Source organism: Phyllostomus hastatus, unplaced genomic scaffold (assembly GCF_019186645.2).
Source record: "Phyllostomus hastatus isolate PE091 unplaced genomic scaffold, TTU_PhHast_1.1 phas_scaffold_39, whole genome shotgun sequence".
NCBI lineage: Eukaryota > Metazoa > Chordata > Mammalia > Chiroptera > Phyllostomidae > Phyllostomus > Phyllostomus hastatus.
Window position 1 is genome coordinate 26,625,625 of NW_025334028.1, and position 17,298 is coordinate 26,642,922.

General features: G+C 37.0%; 1 pseudogene; it reads left to right on the top strand.

Moving 5' to 3' along the window:
- Positions 1-221: 221 nt before the first annotated feature.
- On the top strand, positions 222-16,725 carry LOC123806750 (annotated as a pseudogene).
- The last annotated feature ends 573 nt before the right edge of the window (positions 16,726-17,298 follow it).

Genomic DNA, 17,298 nt, shown 5'->3' on the forward strand with positions numbered 1-17,298 from the left:
AGGGAAAAAATTGGGACAACTGTAATAGCATAATCAATAGAATACACTTAAGAAATAAAGAGGCAATAAAAACTTTCCTAGACAGGCAAAAATCTTTAAGCAATAATCAGGTGCGTAACTGAAGCAATTAGAAATATTGGTAAGCTTAATTTATAAAACAATAAGTTAAAGATGAGCATTTCGGGTAGAGACAAGTAGGTACAAAGGTTCTGTGGTGGAAGATGGCTTTTCAGGTAACAGTAAAAGATGACCTTGAAGGTGAAAGTATTCACTACCCTGTAAACCATGGTAAGGATTTGGATTTTATGCCAAGATAAATAATTTAAGGAGTTTTAGGTAGAAAAGTTTCAAGATGTGATTTACATTTTTTGAAAGATCACTTTGGCTGCCTTGTGGAGAGAAGTAAGGGGAAAGTGGGGAGACTGACTGCTGCAATGTGATCACTGAGGAATGAGAGTCAAAAATGTCGACCCAAACTAGGGCACAACAATTTATTCAAGAGTTCAACTGACTAAGACAACAGAGCATGCTTTTGTATGTTGTGTAAAATCTACCATTTGAATGTTAGATTTTAAAACCTCCTGTGACACTCACAGACACAGAGGGCACCTGGTAGTTGCCAGAGGGGAGGAGGTGGAAGACTGAAAGAAAGAGGTGAAGTGTTGAGGAAATAAAACTTGGTAGTTACAAAATAGTCATAGCAATGTAAAGTACAGCATAGGGAATGTAATTAATAATATTGCAGCCCAGACAGTGTGACTCAGTTGGTTGGAATATTGTCCTGGGAACCTAAAGGGTCATGGGTTCGATTCCCAGTCATGGTGCATAACTGGGTTGTGGGTTTGGTACCTTCTTGGGGTGCAAATGGGAGGCAACTAACCGATGTTTCTCTCACACTGATGTTTCTCTCTCTTTCCCTTCCTCTCTCTCTCTGGAATCAATACATATATTTAATAGTAATAATAATGCTGCAATAACTACATACGGTGCCAGTTGGGTACTGAAAATATTAGGGAGAACACTTTGTAAAGTGTATGATTGTGTAACTACAATGCTGTACATCTGAAACCAATACAAATAAAAATAATTTAAAAATAAAAATCTCTGTGAGGATTATGCACTGTTTGTGCAGGTTAGAAAAGGTGGATGTGGGAGAAAAAGCCAAGAACAAGTCAGCCTTCATTTTCAGCCTCTGTTGATATAACCCGCCACCTGTGGAAGTGACAGCATTAGATGGGTGAGATGAATGGATTTAGACCAAGCCTTGATGTAAAGAGTTACCTTAAGATGGCTGCTTTGGGATAGAGATTTTAGCCAAATGAACAGACAAAGCTAGGATGAAGAGACTAATACTACACTAAGTCAAATATGTGATGTGTTTCAGACCTCCCAAGTTGTGCATTGTGATGAGAACACATCTCCACATGGCTCTACATCTCCCAGGTGATCCTGATGCCCTTAGCTCTTCTACTTTCCAACCCCAACTCTCCCACCATCTCTTTTTTCCACCTCCTGGCTACTCTCTCTGAGTCTGAGCTGTTGCCTGTCCTAGGTTGGTCCAACCTGGCTCATTGCTTCAACTTCACTGGACTTTGGCTCTTTGCAAAGTACTATTGCCTTTCCATGAAATCTCTACCCAAGTGTTCTCTTTACCTTCTCTTCAATTTGAATAGAGACCTATTAAATCAGGTGTAAATTAAATCAGAGTAGTGAACAAAGTGCAGGGAACGAACTATAAGCTGCCTCATTTCAGCAAAGTCTCCAGATAGCTTTTCCAACTCTAAAATCTTGTCAGCTTCAACTGAGCATGCTACTACAGATACAAAAGTGTAAAGCTACAGCAGCTATCTGCGAGTGTTAAAATATACTATTTCCAGTGAGAAAAATAAGTATGAAGGTGTACACTATAGCCACCATAGACAGCATTTCCTGCTATTGGAGAACAGACTAAGTGATCTGGTGTCTGCCCTGAGAACATGGTCTCATTAATTCCAGAGGCCCCACTAAAAGAGTGGCAGTGCTCTGCAGCTTTGTTTTATCACCCATTAACCACAGTGTCCTGACCACCAGATAGCCTTTTGCATGTAGGATTACATGACACCAATATGACTTGCCCAAACATAACTCACAGAGTATAATAATAATCCACTCAATGGGTTTGGCCAAACGAAGCTCAGCTGTATCCAGTTAAGTGACATTCCTTCTTGTCACCAGGGAGTCGTGATCTAGTTGGGGACAAAAAATATGCTTATGTGAAATAATCAATGAACAATTTCAGGCAACATAAAAATAAGATCTCTTTGTCCATTGATTTAGGCTACAAGAATGACGCTTCAAGTGAACTTTTTTTAAAGATTTTATTTATTTATGTTTAGAGAGAAAGAAAGGGAGGGAGAAAGAAAGGGAGAGAGAAATATCAATCAGTTGCCTCTCTTGTATGCACCCCAACTGGGGACTGAAACTGCAACCCCGACCTGTGCTCTGACCAGGAATTGAACCAGTGATCTTTTATTTTGCACTTCGACAACACCCAACCAACTAAGCCACATGGGTCAGGGTTCAAGTGAGCTCTTATTATAGCTAGTTTCATCATTTGTTGCTAATCAAGGTCAAACATTTTGTAGTGTTCCATTCCTTAGGCCAAGTCCCCATTGTTTTCCCTTGTGGAAAGTCTGGAAAGATGCTGCTAGTAAAGCCTTTGGAACAGCTGTAGACCAGAATCCCATTACCCACGGCTCTGCCCTTCCAAAACAACCTTGATTCACCATGGAAAAGTAAACATGGGGGCAGCTGCCTTGGGAAACAAAACTTTGGAATTGAATATAATCATTGCCAATAAGTCTGTTTTGGAAACTCAACCCCTAAAATAATCCCCTCACAAAGATGGATGCTATAAATACAGCTATACTTATAGATATAAATGTAGATACATAGGTGTAGATTAGATATAGATATAGTGCCCAGGCTGTGCAAAGCTCTGAAGTTCTATCAGTGAATAGAAGAGACATACATCCTGCTCATTCTGTGAGGTAAAATAGCCACTAAACAAACAATTTTATAATTACTATTACGATACATGTCTCAAAGAAGAAATGTGGGTGCATTGATATATGTATGTGTGTGTATGTGTACCTAAAGATACTTTCATCTAGTCTTAAGACCTGAGTTAGCTGTCAGGAATTAGTTTCAGCACTAATCAGTTCACTTTTTATCACTTATTGGGAAAGGTTCTGGCTTCACTGCAAGGCAATGACTCCTCCTGTCTATACACTGTCTGCAGAGGAGCTCTCCCAGTCTTCTGGAGAACTTTCATGCCCCATCTTCTGAAAAAAAAATTGTAGGAACAGTCACCAGAAGAAATATATCTCAAGTTTACAGTACACTTGACTAAGTAGGACCAGTCCAGACCTCCCAATTACCCATCATGATGAGAACAATTATGTTTACGTGGCTCTGCACATCACCTGAAATCTGACCTAATCTTCATCTCTACATCACCCCAAAACCTTGCTTGTGCCTTATGAAGCTAGTTTGTTATCAACTAATCCCTGTATCTTCAACTTCTGCTCAGCGCTCTCACTGAAACTTGAACCTCCCCAAGGTCAGAGCTTCCCCTGAAGTCTTCTCAAGTGGCAGCTCTTTTCTCTCCAATACTTCATGTCTGACCTGGTCCTTTCCTTTATTACTGATTCTTGTATGTTCCCTGGAAAAATACATGCTTACTTATAGGCACACCAACACACATATACACACAATAAAATCCTGCCTATCAGTTTACACCACAAGCTCACAGAATCTGTATATAATTATTCTGTGCCAGGCATTGATCTGATTTAATCCTCACAACAACACCTTGAGCTACAAGGTCTGTCCAAAAACAGTCCAGCCATTGTTAATAGAATGAGAGCAATTTGCATGACATCAATGCAACCTGGCAGCTAAAGAGAGTGGACTGGAATGTACATGTGTGAACAATGATGACTTCATTGTACTAGTCAGAGGGGGTGGTAGATGCCATTGAGTGAGCATGTGTACTGTGTGGTGTGTCTGTTGCATTCAAAATGACTGAGCATGTAGAGCAACAGACCTGCATCACATTCGTGTTAAGTTTAAACATTCCTCCACAGAAACTATTTGGATGACTCAGAAAGCCACAGCTATGGGCAACTGGTGATTGGAAGCTTCATCACAACAATGCTCCTGCTCATGCATCATGCCTCCTGTAGAGTATTTTGGTAAAATATCAAATCACCAAGGTGATCAGCCCTGCTACAGCCTGAATTTGGTGCTCTACAACTCCTGGCTTTTCCTAAAATTAAAATCACCTTTGAAAAGGAAGAGATTTCAGATCATCAGTGAGATTTGAGAAAATATAATGGCGCAGGTGATGACGACTAGAACTGTGTGAGGCCTCAAGGTGCCTAATTTAAAGGGGACTGAGATGTCATTCCTATGTACAATGTTTCTCATATCTTGAATCTTCTTTAATAAATGCCTCCTTTTTTCATATTACATTGCTGGATACTTTCTGGACACACCTCATATTCCTGTCCTTATTTTACAGATGCATTTATGGCACTAGGGTGTTAAGTTACTGTCTGCAGTCAAACAACTAAACAGTATTAGAGCCAGGATTGGAATCCTGGCAATTGGACTTGAGTCCATTCTCTTGATGTCTCTGTCATATTGTCTCCTACCATTTGGTGCCATTATCTTTAGTCTTTCCAGCCACTGCCTCTCACTCTGTGAAGATTATAGTTCTTAGATCACTGGTTCTTCCCTCTGTTCCAAATCCTACCATCAGCCTTGGTGACTTCAATAGATATGGAGAAGATTCCTTCAAAACTAAGGCCACACAGTTTCTTGATTCCAGCCCCCTCCACCATCTACTTCTTTGAGTGCCCACTAGATCTGTCTTATCAATAGTAGCTCCTCTTCCAAATCTCAGTTTAAAACACCCCACATTGTGATCACCACAATGTGATCACTATCTATCATCTTTCTACTTCAAACATCTAGGACCTCCACTCCTAAAATTTTTCTACCACTCTGCATTCTTACTTTCTCTTTACTTACTTGGATTCCATGCATTATTACAATTGCTCCTTTGCAGACACCATCTATTTCTTTGCCCCTTTCTTCTGCAATTTTTCTTGCCTGACACAATTCTAATCCTGGTTGAATCTAGTTCTTCACCTACACTCACAAGCCTGTGCAGCTGAATTTAAAAATGCAGTCAGTTTTACTTTAAATTTATAAAGGCAAACATCTGCACTGCCTAGTAATTCTATATTTTACTAATCAGTTTTCTCTTCCAGTTCAAAATAACTATTTCATTCACTTTCCTCTCTGTAGTATCATCTACTTAATCCTGCATAGGTGGTAATTTTGCCTCTTGTTCCGTGAGTAATAAGAATCCACAAAAAGACCATCCTTCTTCTACCACCTGCAAACCTCCAACTTACCTGTATCTCTGCACACATACACTGCCTTCCTCCTTTCAAGAGAGATGGTAAACTAAGCCCACTTCTAACCACATTTTTTCCTACTTCATGCTATAATGAACACTCAGTATCATTTAGAAACCCAACTATATATTCTGAAAATTTAAACAAAATAAAATCAAATGAACTATATCCAATATTTTGCTTTGTTTTTTTTTAAATTTCAACTTAGCTACTGATTTCCTCTTGGGGTCTATCTCAGTAGTTTTATTCTTCCCAAAGCAGTTGTGCACCTATCAACAGGATTAATTGCAGAAATAACTAATAGATGTAGCATCTTTACATTCTTATTGGATTCCCAGAATGAATTCTGCATTTCTTAGCACATGGAGCTTTTTAATTATTAATCATGCACATCATCCAAACCAGATCTATAACATACAACATATAATACAGAGCAAACTGCACCCTGGTGTCCAATGTGTGGGGGGACAATACAAACTGGAGTGGAAAGCTTGAGCTCTTTGCATATGTCACCTAAGATACAAAAAATTAAAACAACATTTTAAAATTAAATGGACCTCGAGCAAATGTTTGCACACTCACCTAATGCATAGTTTGGTATGAGAAAATAATTTATTTTAATTCCCATTCCATTGTTACCAAAGAAAGAATGAGTCATGTTCTTCCAGAATAAAATTTTATGAATATGTAAGGTAATATTAACATCAGCTTTATAGTTTAGTATTCAAATGTAACACTTGCTTTAAAAATCATTCACCCTATCCTTGTGAAATTATTAGAGAGGTAGATGAAACACTTTGGTCACTTAGGTTTAAAATCTTGGTATCAAATTTTCCCTTTTCCCTTTCCACGTCCCATCTCCTCAGTACACTGAAGCCTTAGCGAGGCAGGACGTAGTGTCTCTAAGATGTTTACAAGAAGCTTATGTTGTGCTTGGGGAGACAGGACATATACATAAAAGCTCAGATGATGGCTTGATGTAATTTATACTAAGTAAAAAAATGACTGTTTTCCAAACTGAGAGATCTGGCATGAATTAATTATGTGCAGTTTATCAAACTTCTTTTCTTTTAAATACAAATTTTAATCTTGTTATTAATTTTTTAACTACCCATGTCTTGACATCATCTTTCACAGATTATTACACTCTTTCACAAAGAATGGCTTCCCAGCAATCCTCTTCATTCTCCAATTCATGTTGTGGTTCATTGCAAACATATACTTCCATAAGCATGGCTTTTGGTATTCCCTGCTCAAAAACATACTAAATCTCCCTACTTCAAATCTTGTGTAATCTTAATTATTTTGCTTTACTTTTAAGATATGACAGGAATTGTTCACATCCTTACTTTTCATGACACCCCCCCCAACTTCTGTCTAATTAGTCAGTATCCTAATAGCCGTATGAAAATCTGTTGTTTCTGAGTCTTCACATCTCTGTCTCTTTCATCACCTCAGCAGCACCCTTCATCTCCCCTGCTCTTAGATTTCAGCCTCTATCTCCTTCAAGGCTCAACTAAGACCTACTCTCTCCACGTTAGCCTGCCAGGCAGCATTTCTTTGCCAGCCCCTGCTCCTCTGACACTCATGGCATGTACCACATAGACTAGCATATCTACACAAAAATTATTGAAAGGCTTATTCATCCATTTGGTCCTTCTAAGTATTATTGCCCAAGAGTCAGGAACCACATTTTATGCAGATTCCACTACACTGGCACAGTAGTAAGTACATAGTAGGAATTTATTAGATACATACCCAGGATGTTTATGAACCCTCTATTTGCTGATTTATATTTCCTAAAATGTATACATTTAAAGAAGTTAGCATAAAATATTTATCTATTGTTTAATATGATTTCAGCATAATATTGCATGTGTGTGTAGTATAAAATAGACTTTTAACCTTTATTTAAAGGATCTCTTACAATAATGTAATAAAAACTTATAATGATACATTTTCTATTCTTTTTTTCTTTCCCTATTGAGAATCTTAGCAATATGCTGGGTTCAGTATAAGAGCAGAAGCTAAGAAAGATATTTTGTGGCCTCTGGATAACAGAGAAGGTTCTGCACTGAAAGATTATGATTTACTTAGTATCTTACACAAAGTTAAGCAAATAAGCTTTTCTCTATCATAGTTTCTACCACAGGCCTGGGGATGTAGGTTCTCAATACCTGCTTGTTAATTGGTCAAGTATTTTATAATTCATTTGATAGAAGATTCCATTTCTTAAATGTGCTCATGATGTCTTTAAGAATTAGATGTAGGTGGTATTTCCCAGGGAAATCCCCACTCTAACTTGGAGATGTGATGTGAGGAATAGGAAGCGAATGTTCTAATTTCCCATTTTTAGATTTCTACTGTTATGTCCAGTGGTAGCAGGCCTAAAGCCCTGCTGCCACAATTCGAACTGTTTTCTTTGGGTGGCAAAAATGTTTAGAGCTAGAAACAGTTTTAGAAACCATTTATTCTAACCCAGTCACTCTTCAGATGAGGATACAGACCAGAGAAAAGGTAGATCAGGTCATACAGGGAGGCCAAGGCAGGAGTAAAGCTCTTTCAATCCAGCAACTACCTTATCGCCATTTAAACAGTGAGGCATGGCAAAATGCCATCAAATCCTGGGGCTAAATAGAACTTACAGATGGTTCATTATTCTTTGCTTTAGCACTTCCAGTAATTGGCAAGCAGTTCTTTCTACAATGGAATGCCGCTAAAAATTAGAAATGTTCTTTGAAAGAGTAATTCTCAATGTCTTATACTGAGTCAAAATTTCCCTTCCCACGACTCTGTAGCAATAGCCCTAGTCCTGAATTCTCAGACAGTAACAACAATCCATCCTTTCTTCTATGAGGCAGATGTTCCTAAATATATACAACCCTTGAGCTTTCCTCTTCTTGAGTTCTTCCAAACTTCGTACGGTGTGGCCTCTGTTATAACAATAATCTCCTTAGAATATGCTCTTGAATTGATTAGAATGCTTTCAGTTACAGGTGATTTAAAAAAAGAACTCAATTTGGCTTAAAGAACACGTAAAAATCCCAGCCTTGTGTCAACTTCAGCGTAGTCAGGTTGAGCCCTGAGTCCATTTTCTTTCGGTTTGCTGTTCTCTAGCTTATCTCTGTGCTAACTTTCTCCCAGACTGACTTCCTTCACAGTTGTTGGACGCCTGCCAGCAGCAATTAGTGCTGCAGGAAGCCTCATTCAGCCGGAGAGGCAGGTTGCTTCCCATTAACTGCTGAGAAAAAGAAAACACTGAGATTTACATCAATTGGCTACCCCCAACCAATCCCTAAAACCAGGGGAATGCCACACACTGATAAGTTCGGCTTTAATTAATTGAACCAATAACAGTGCAAAGGAAGATGGAATTTTCCTGATTGGTCTTGACATCGCCTACCCTTGAAACTGTGGTGAGGTCAAGTCCACTCAAACCTTGTTGCTGGTATCAGCAGGGCAGGTGGAATGGACATTGAGAAAATCACATGTCTTCTGTCTACTGTGCATCTATAACTAATGTGATACTCAGGTAGGGTCTGACTAGAGCCCAAGTTCAGTGAAATAACAGGACTCAGTCTTACCGCCTTTCCCTCATTTTGGAAACTGTTCTTCTATTAATGCAGTTTTACTTTGAGTTCACTTTTTTTTTTCCAAAGCAGGTGCATCTTTTGCAGTTTTTGGTTAAGAAAAGGACCTAAAGTTTGTTTTTTATTTTGCTTTTTATTGTTTAAACATCAACAATAGGGGGGATTGACTGTGGGAGTAGGGAGGAGGATGGGGCAGGGGAGAGCAATGGGGAAAAATGCTGGACAACTGTAACTGAACAATTTTTGAAAATAATAGAAAATAAGTAAAAGTAAAAAATAAAACCTACTTGTTTTCTTCCATGGTGATGAAATAATAAAATAAACATTTGTGCCCTAAAAAATAAAAAAATAAAAATAAAAATTCCTGATTTATATGCATTGTTCTATCTGCTAAGATATTTTTAAGTTCTGTTAGTCAATATGCTAGTTTACTCCTTCCAGAGTGATGTCTCTTAACCAGATCAGATTTTAAAACGTGACCAAGAAAAGACCAAGAACAAAGCCATGGGACACACCATGAGAAACCTCCCTAAAAAGCTAACACCAAATTACTAGTCACATACAGTTGTGTGAACAACTACACATCCTCCACCCCTACTATCCTTCAGGCACACATCTACGTTAGTGCACAAGGACATTCTGAGTGACTCCACCAAAATCCTTATCCACATACCAATATTGCAACCTCCCAACCTCTTGAAATCTCTCAGGCTACTCACCTTGTGTATATAAAAGAAAGTCAGGCTAATTTGGCAGGAATTTTTGTATTGATCTCAGATGGGTCCTACAGGTAGTTCCATTATTTTCTAAAAACTCTCAATTCCTTGTTAGAATAATCCATTCTACAATGCTATTAAATATCAATATTCTGATTTAATAGTTCTTGGTGTCTGCCTTTTTACCACGTGAGAGAATTCGGGTGATATTTGCTCAGATCACATCTCCTGGCAGCAGCCCCTTTCTCTATGATTTCTATAGATTACTGCCAATCATCCTGTGATTACATCTGTAAGTCCTTTCAACACGTGGGCATGTAATTTGTCTATGGCTGCAAACTAGAACTCATTTAAAATGTCTGGGTGGCTTTTTATAATTTCTTCTTTTTATATATTCTGGGACTTCAATTCACTCTTAATGGTGTTTTCTATCCATTCTATTTTAATAGTAACTTTTTCATAGTGGCAAAGACAGATGCAAAATCGGAGCGGAATGATTTTGCCTCCTGACTGTATTTGCTAGCATCTCACCATATTTTCTAAGCAGTGGGGAGATCTATTATATATTCACGATTATAATTTCTAGCCTTCATATAAGTCCTCTCCATTGGGAACATTCTTCTAGTTCTCAACCTTTTCGTTATCTAACATTTATTCATCATCAGGTCTTAAAGATAATCTCCTTAGAAGCCTTCATTGATCCTCCAAACCTAAATTAGGTACCTCTCCTATGTCCTATGATACCTCCTAACAGCCTTCTGTGGAATTTAGCACACTGTATTGTAATTGCTTGTTATCATCTCTGCATTCCCCATTTAACTATAAGAAGACTTATAGGATCTAATAGAAGGCAAGGATCTAATTTTTTTCTGCAGAGATTTTCTTAGTGCTTGTCACAGAAGAGGTACTTAAACAATATTAAAAATTATTAAATAATTAAAACTGTAATGACTTTTTGTTAATTTTAGCATTATTCCAATTCTTTTATTTTTCCCAAGATTTTTCTTTTAATTTTTTACTGCCACATCACTGACCAGTTTTCTTGGCAGGCTAACTAAATCTAGAGTAACAATTTCTTCAAAGCTTTTATCAAAAGATTACTTGTTGTGATCTCTAAGGTGTTCATTAAACTAATATTTCTTGTGAAAGAAAACTTCAAGTATCCAAACATGCTCAATTAGAAAACCATCAATGATTATAAATTCCTTTCTAAGGCATGTGGAGTATATCCCTACAAATGGGAACATATCAAAATAAAAGTAAGTTGGCCATTTTGAAAAAACAAAAATAAAACAAATTTTCTGGTTTAAGATTTTAAAACACATTTCAGTCATTAAGACAACTTTACTATTTTGAAAGCTGAAAAAATACACTTTTATCAAAATGGATTTAGTAAATTTTAGTCTTTAGTTTTTCTGTTGTACCAAGGATATTTCCTACTTACATACTTTTCTTATAACAATAAACCCCCTTAACTTCCCATTTGTCACCTGTTCAGTGGTTTATAAAAATTTAAAGCTAATGGTATAACAAACCAAAATAATGATAGTCCATATTTGTAAGTGCATTCTGGAATAAATAAATAATGAAGATGCAGTCAGCTTCTATTAAAAGTGTAGAGTCTAAATGTTTAAGAAGTTATCTACCTATGGGGAGGTAGAATAGTCCTGATTTCATCTGACTTTAAACTTTAAGAAGATTTGATCCAGGTTGGTTGTTGAACAGGTGCTTTTTAAAAAAATACTCTGTTCTGTCACTCCCCTTTTCCCCCTTGATCAGTATTATCTATGTAGCAATTGTCTTGATCTATTGCCACAGTTTAGCTGCTCCAGCATTTTTGGGCTTTTGTCCACATGCTTGATGACAAGCTTACCTGACCATACTTCCCAGCTATAGTAGTGAGTCAAAGGCCATTTACAAGGAAGGAGAATTGACTGAGACCCAGAAGTATGTTTCTCTGATTAGAGGTTAAAGAGAAAATTGTTGATGGTTTCAATGAAAAGTTATGGTACAAATTATTCTGCAATAATTATTTAGCTAAGTGTAATGGCAGATCTTAAGAGAGAAGACAAAAATGTCATCTTTGATTTTTGAGTATTATTAATATATTTACAATTAATATTGTACCTAGAGGTATTGCAACTATGAATTGTCTATACAAACTGGGGCAAATCACTTAACCTCTACAGGCATTAATTTTTCCATGTAAAAAATTGGACCTTCCAAAAATTTCAGTCTACAGAGTTTGTACTAGGGAGATCTTGAACAATTTTTAATATGTCATAAAACTTTTAAGAACCTTGTATTTAACCACAATAAGGATTCAGTTTCTGATACATGAAAAACACTCAATAATTAATGCATTAGGGAATAAATAAGGGAATGAATGCAAACAGTGAATTAATAATGGAAAAATAGAATATTAGCTTTCATCTTCACTTATGTCAAACCTACAGTATACTGGTTATTTTTTGCTGTCCAATTATATATTCTCTTGACCATGGACAAGTGAATTGAGTTAGCTATTAAATGCAATTTGAAGACTGATATTTTTAATAACTAAAGTCATGAGTATTAATAATAAAAAATAATCCTTGGTAACAATGTTAGAAACCACTGAAAGACAGGAAATACTGTCACCTATAAAAGTACTGTTAATCATTTTCATTGTTTCTATAATATTTATGAGGAGTTCTTGAACTTTTTGGTGGAGATGAGTGTTACCTTCATCATCTTGTGGGCTTTGAACCTATCTGTGACTCTCCCTTTGCCTATATCTTAACTAACTCTTGAAGAAAATTAATAAAAATGTTCCCATATATATACTGACTACAACTAGTGTCCCATGTAAGCTCAATGTTTCTTCAGTTAAGACAACATTTTCCTCACCAATTCATTCATTTGCAATTATAAAACCTACAGGAGAAGTACAGTCTTCCCTTTGAGACAAGAGAACTGATCCAGGGGAAAAGGTAGGGAGTTTTGTATCATTCTTTTACTTAGGTCAAATTATCAGTCCTTTTTAGATAAAGAAAAAATTTAAAAAACATATTTTTCTAGTGTTTTTGAAGTTACATATAAAAAATTAATGGTACTTCTTCTATCCTACCCCTTACTATATTTTTCAATCCATAACACCTCTACTCAGTCTTTCTTTTCATTCTAGCTAAGTGGTTAATGAGCTTTAATGTTGTTCTTGTAATTCGTTGGCATTCTCTCTTACAGGATCTGTTTTTTTGTTGACTTTTACTTATAGCATGTATTTCCCTTTATGTCTGGATATTCTGTACTACATGCTAGACATAATATTTGAAAAACTATTTGGGAATTATTTTGAGAACTACAATCACGGTACTTTCCTCTAAGAAGAGAGCTTGCATTTGTTTTTGGGGTACTGCCAGCTCCAGACCAGAGATATATCAACAGCTCATGATCTGGGATGAAATTTGCTATGTGCCCTATTATCCCTGACATGTGGCACTTTGAAATTTTAGCTCACTGTGCAGACAGTCGACTATTTGACTCTGGATCTTATAAGTGCTCTAAACATTGCTTTTAAGGGCTTTATTTCCTGAATATTTTATAATAAACATTTTCTGAGCTAATAAAATGCAGTTGGAAAAAAGAGCTTCTTTTAACAATCTTTTGCACTAAATAAATAAATAAATAAATAAATAATACAATTTCTATTAAAAAAAACAAAGGGCTTTTATGTTATTCGACCTTAAGTAGATGCCTTTTAGTGTATACTTGCACAAACAACAAACTTATTTTGTGCAAGGGAATTGACTGATGTTCTAATTAGTCCAGGCTGTTGTAACAGGCTGTCTATGCACCATAGATTGGGCTTATAAGTAATAGAAATTTCTTCCTCATGGTTCTGGAGACTGGAGATCTAAGATCAGGGAGACAGCATGGTCAGGTTCTGGTGTGACCCTCTTCCTGGCTTGCAGGCCATTGTCTTCTCCTTTCATCTTCACATGGCTGAAAGAGGACTAAAAAGCTCTCTGGTGAACTAAATTAGACAAGGCTACTAATTTAATTCAGCAGGGTCCAATCCTCATTTTCTTCTCAAAGCCCCACTTCCAAATGCCATCATATTAGGGGTCAAGATATGAATCTTGGGGGTACACACTCAGTCCATAACAACTGAGATAGTTGCCCAGTTTCAAGAACTTCAGTGCCTTGGCATTTAAGGTGCAAACAGCTCTAAATCTTAGTTGTTCAAAATAATTTTAATAATTATTTGCATTTGGAAATGCATGCATTATAAAGATAAATTAAAAGATTATCCAATATAATCCTATCTTCTTAGTCTATAATTAAAAGCAGGAATTTAGTGCCTTGTCAAAGAATATTAATTTAGCCATTAAAGTAAGTCATAGCAGCATGAATGAGACTGACACAATCTTATCATCTGTTTTCTATTGTCTAGCAATAAACATTCCAAAGTGGATTGACCAGTGCACTGACCTCAAGCACAAAACTTAAATCTTTTCAGGTCAATTTACCTTTAAGAGTCAACTTAGCAAACAATCTAATTAAAAATGGGCAGAGGACCTGAATGACACTTCTTCAAAGAGGATGTACAGATGGCCAATAGACAAATGAAAAGATGCTCATTGTCACTAATCATCAGGGAAATGCAAATGAAAACCACAATGAGATATCACCACACACCTGTCAGAATAGTTATCATCACCAAATCAGTAAACAATAAGTACTGGTGGGATTGTGCACTGATGGTGGGATTGTAAGCTGATGTAGCCACTATGGAAAATGGTATGAAGGGTTATCAAAAATTAAAAATAGAACTACTGGGTGACTAATCATTTCCACTTCTGGATGTATATCCAAATAATACAATAATACTAATATTAAAAGATATATGTACCCCTATGTTCACTGTAGCATCATTTACAATATTCAAGCTATGGAAGCCCTAAAGTGCCCACAGATAGACAAGTGGATAAAAAAATTGGTGGTACACATATGCAATGAAATATTACTCAACCACAAAAATAAATAAAATCTTACCGTTTGTGACAACATGGATAGATCTAAAGGATATTATGCTAAGTAAAATAAGTCAGATAGAAAAAGACACATATGATATAATTTCATTATATTTGAAATGTAAAGAACAAACACTGAGTGGGTGGGCTGGGATGGGAGTAAAAGATAGAAAATTGTACTGCAAAAACAATTAAAATAAAAATTATAAAAAGAACAAACAAAACAGCAACAGACTCCCAGGTACAGAAACAAAGTGAGAGTTGCCAGATGCAAGCAGGGGTCAAGGGGCTGATGGAGAGAGGGAAAGAGATTCAGAAGTACAGATTGGTAGTTACAGAATGTTCACAGGGATAGAAAATACAGCATAGGGAATATAGTCACTCATATTGTAATAATTATTACAATTAGGTGGGTACTAGAATTCTAGATGGGTACTAGAATTATCAGGGAATCACTTTGTAAACTATATAACCACTATCCTGTAATGTGAAAACAATATGAAATAATACTGAATGTCAACTGTAACTGGAAAGTAAAATAAAATAAATAAATAGAACCTACCACATTGGTTAAAAAATTAAATTGGAAAATATCATTAATTTTTATCCATAATCTCAGAGTAAAAGCAGAGATAAAATTTAGGGGCAGAGCTTCAGTGTGGTCAAATTCATGCTTGCAAGAATGGCTGAAAGATTTGTTTGAAAAGAATAAATGGAGCCACAAAAATTCCCTCATCATCTGGAGAGAGCTTTTGGATCATGGAGGAAAGGGGTTTGCTTTAGGGAGGGTATATTGAGTTCCTGGAGCATGCCCAACTTCATATATACTATAGTGTCACCTCCGGCATGAGCTGATGAAGGCAATTGTTCAAGAGAACCTGGGGTCACATATAGAAAAAGAGCTGGAGAAAGAAGCCCTGAAAGACCTCATAGACCCGTCACAGGTCTGGATCACCAGTGCGTCTGCTCCTGCCTGCTACAACCTCATTCCCATCTTGACCAGTGCCAAAGCATTTAGAATGCACAAAGAAATTAGCATAGTTCTATTTGACAATAAGCAGGCAGAAGAAAATCTCTAAATCCTTGTGACAGAGACCAGGAGGTGGTGTCGCCCTTCCTGCAGAGTGTCACCATTTGCACTAGAGCAGAGGAGGACTTCCACCAAGCCCCCGAAGTCATCATCCTGGGTGACCACACTGACAAAGGAGTGTACACATTGAAGGACAGCATCTGGAGCAGGGTACAGGGTACCTCTGTGTAGGCTTACGGGTACCTGATTGGAAGAAACGCTCATGATTCTGTCAGAGGAAAACCCTTTGTCCATCTTAAAACAGTGTTGCTTATGAGATATGTCCCAACCGCCATGCATCGTGTTATCCTTGGGACACTGGGGTGGAAGGGCAAGCCACACCGCACTGGTTGGAAAACTGAAAACACCCTCTCTGTCATCAAAGATGTGACAGTTTGAGGTAATATTAGTCAAAATAGCTATGTTGATCTCAGAAAGGCCAAGGTCTGCAGATATGAGGGTCCTATTTGGGGACCTTCTCATGCTTCACACCTTGTTTTAAGGTTTTTGATAGTGAGTGGGTAAAAAGAATTTGTGGCAACTCTTAAAGGGTTGACTGCCAAAGGAAAACAATCTGGAGGCCTCTTAGCTGCACACAATACTAGCCACTGCATGGAAACACTGGTGCCAGGGTTCACGGCTCGGGGAGGTCTAGTCCTGAGGAGCACTGAGTGAAGGCCAGTTTGGTATTCCTGAGGGGATGTCTTCTCCATCCATGCCTGTGACATTTGCGAATGGAACCTAGGTGGTTCTCACAATCTCAAAGATATTGAGATAAATGAACAAATAATGGCCAGAATGAAAAGTTATTTAATCCAGCAGAAACTTGTTTCACTTGGAGATTTGGTAAATGTTCAGCCATATTAATCAGTTTTGGTTTCAGAACATAAAACTAGCACTCATTCTGATCTAATCAAGAGAGAAAAAGAAAAAAAAATGTAATGATACCAGATGTGGATCTTTCAGATATGACTCCTAAGACCAACTCTGAAAGCCACTCAGTCAAGAACCCTCGAATGAATCTGAGGCAAACTGTGCAACAGTAACATCAAATTAGGAAAAGTATGAAAGCACTGGGTTGGCCAGAAAGTCCGTTTAGTTTTTTCCACAAAATAAAAACACATTTTTCACTCTCACCAATAACTTTATCGATTTGGATATTTTGGCTATCTCCTGCATGGTATAATATTGATTGCTCTCAATTAATGTCCCAATTTGACCGTTATCAGCTTCAACTGCTCTACCCAACCACAGAGTGTCCAGAGAGAAATCTCCAGCATGAAACTTCATAAAGCATTTTTGACATATTTGATCAGTCACAGCACCTTCTCCATACACTGTACAAATCTTTTTTTTTTGCATTTGAGTTGCATTTTTACTTTTCTTAAAAAAATAAAGTATAATGTGCCAAAATGTTGCGTTTTTTACCTTCAGTATTAA